Source organism: Hemicordylus capensis, chromosome 7 (assembly GCF_027244095.1).
Source record: "Hemicordylus capensis ecotype Gifberg chromosome 7, rHemCap1.1.pri, whole genome shotgun sequence".
Taxonomy (NCBI): domain Eukaryota; kingdom Metazoa; phylum Chordata; class Lepidosauria; order Squamata; family Cordylidae; genus Hemicordylus; species Hemicordylus capensis.
Genome location: NC_069663.1, coordinates 3,441,218 through 3,443,681, shown reverse-complemented (window position 1 = coordinate 3,443,681; position 2,464 = coordinate 3,441,218). Strand labels below are relative to the sequence as shown.

Sequence of the window (2,464 nt, the reverse complement as noted above, 5' to 3'; positions counted from 1 at the left end):
AGGTGGTTATCCTTACAGTAATTGGCCAGGAGCTTAAGAGCCCTCCTAAGATCTACTGGGGTTTGAGAGATAATAGCATCAGCATCCGCTTACAGCAAAATAGGGATTTTTACCCCCGCGATGTCTGGCAGATGTAACCCTGGATCTGAGAGATTTTTGGCTAAGGTGTTTATATGCAGGTTAAACAGAGAGGGTGTCAACCTGCACCCTTGTTTGACTCCTTTGCTGGAAGTTATTGGGTGTGAAAGTGAGCCTCGGGTTTACCTCTCACCCTGACGTTGGTGTTCTCATAAAGCTTTTGAATGAGAAGAAGTAATTGCCTGTCAATGTTCATATCCCTGAGTTTTCGCCACAACCTTGGCCTCGAAATTGTATCTAGCGCTGATTTGAAATCTACAAAGGCTACATACAAAGAGCACTTGGGCTTACTGCTATACTGGATGGCTTTAAGAGGGGTTTGGATAACTTCATGGAAGAGAGGTCTATCAACGGCTACTAGCTGGATGGCTATACTATAGGCCACCTCCAGCCTCAGAGGCAGGATGCCTCTGAATACCAGTTGCAGTGGAGTAACAGCAGGAGGGAGGGCATGTCCTCAACTCCTGCCTGTAGGCTTCCAGCGGCATCTGATGGGCCACTGTGTGAATCAGGATGCTGGACTAGATGGGCCTTGGGCCTGATCCTGCAGGGCTGTTCTTATGTTCTCAATAAGATGGCGTAGCACTAAGGAATGATCCATAGTTGAGCGCCCCATTCTAAAACCAGCCTGTTCATCCCCCAAGATGTCTTCTTGGTGGCACCACTGTGGCAAACCCGCCTAAGTAGCCACCCTTTAAAACAAGGTTAAGGGAGCGAGTGTTCCCTTAACCCTGTTTTTTAAATCGTCTGGCAGCTGCTGATGCTTCCAGCTGCAGATGCCAGACTGCGGCGAGCCCGGAGAGGCCTCATCCCCTAAGAAGCTGCTGTCTACTGAGTCAGACTATTGCCCGCCCCAGCTCAATATTGTCTACACTGCTTGGCAGCATCTCTCCAGGGTTTCATGTTGGGGTCTTTCCCAACCCTGCCTGGAGATGCTGCCAGGGATTGAACCAGGACCTCCTGCATGCTAAGCAGATGCTCTACCACTAAGCTACAGCAGCACCATTTCCAAGGAAGTTGCCTTCTACCAAATCAGGCCATTGGCCCATCTAGCTCAACACTGGCCGGCAGCAGTTCTCCAGGGTTTCAGGCAGAAGTCTTTCCCAGCGTTACCTGAAGATGCCGTGGGTTGAACCTGGGACCTTCTGCATGTAAATCCAATGCTCTACCGCTGAGCTACAGCAATTGCCCCAACAATCTGCTCCCTGAGATGACTACGTCACCTTGCTTCATGGTAGGACCGCCCCGTCCAAGCCACTAAGCCACACAGACTCTCCAATATTTTCAGCAGCGTGGTGAGTGACCCTTTGGATTTCTATACACTCCTGGCTTGATTCTTTAAAAGGGATTCATGGTCCCAAGTTCCAATTGCAGGATTCAGGCTGGTTCATCTTGATGTACCCCCATGCTTGCTTACATACATACATACATACTGGCAAGAACTAAGAGGACGCCCAGCAGCAAGGTGGATGGACTCGATTACGCAGAGGCATAGCAAGGTTGGAGTGGGCCCAGAGACAAGATTTTTAAATGCCCCCCACTCACTGAAGCTCAGCTCATGAAGTAAAGAAATCTTAAATGAAGCTGAACAGTGGTAACAAAAAGCATCTCTCTCTCTCTCTCTCTCTCCCTCTCTCCTATGTGCCACTATAGAACATCATCCTAAATTATATTTTAAAAGGTTTTGTAAATTGTGGATGATGCACCCCGCCCCCCTGCTGCTGGCACAAAACAGCTACAATACAGGAGAAGGAGGAGAGCTGGTTTTGTGGTAGCAAGCACAAATTGTTCCCTCTGATAAGCAGGGTCCACCCTGGTTTGCATTTGGAAGGAAGAGTACATGTAGTCTCTCCCAGACTACATGTGATCGGGCTGGGAAAGACTCCTGCCTGCAACCTTGGAGAAGCTGCTGCCAGTCTGTGTAGGCAATACTGAGCTAGAGGGACCAAGGGTCTGACTCGGTAGAAGGCAGCTTCCTCTGTTCCTATCTCCCAGCCTTATGTTGTCTAGATGAGAGCATTGCGACAGTTTTAACCCCACCACAAAGTCTTAGCAAAGACACACAGCAAAGCCACCACAGGAGAAGAGGCTGGCCTTATTTCTTAGCAGACCTGGTTTATGCACGAGGCAGAGAGAAGCAGATGTGCGGGCGACTTCCTTGCCCTGGCTTGCAAAGAGTCTTCAGTTCTTGCAGCCAGAAGGAAACTGCAAGTCGAGAGGATGAGACAGAGCCGAGGCTGCCCACAGTAGCAGGGGATGTGGCAAGGAGGGTTTCCAGCAAGCCTGTTCCAGGAGAAGATGGGACATTTCTGCTGAGGAGTGGCTG

The 2,464-nt window shown here is 49.8% G+C and overlaps 1 non-coding gene across 1 annotated transcript; it reads right to left on the bottom strand.

The window, feature by feature from the left end:
- Positions 1-1,068: 1,068 nt before the first annotated feature.
- TRNAA-AGC (transfer RNA alanine (anticodon AGC)) lies at positions 1,069-1,139 on the bottom strand. The gene has a single exon. It is a non-coding gene; the product is annotated as a tRNA-Ala (tRNA).
- Between the last annotated feature and the right edge of the window lie 1,325 nt (positions 1,140-2,464).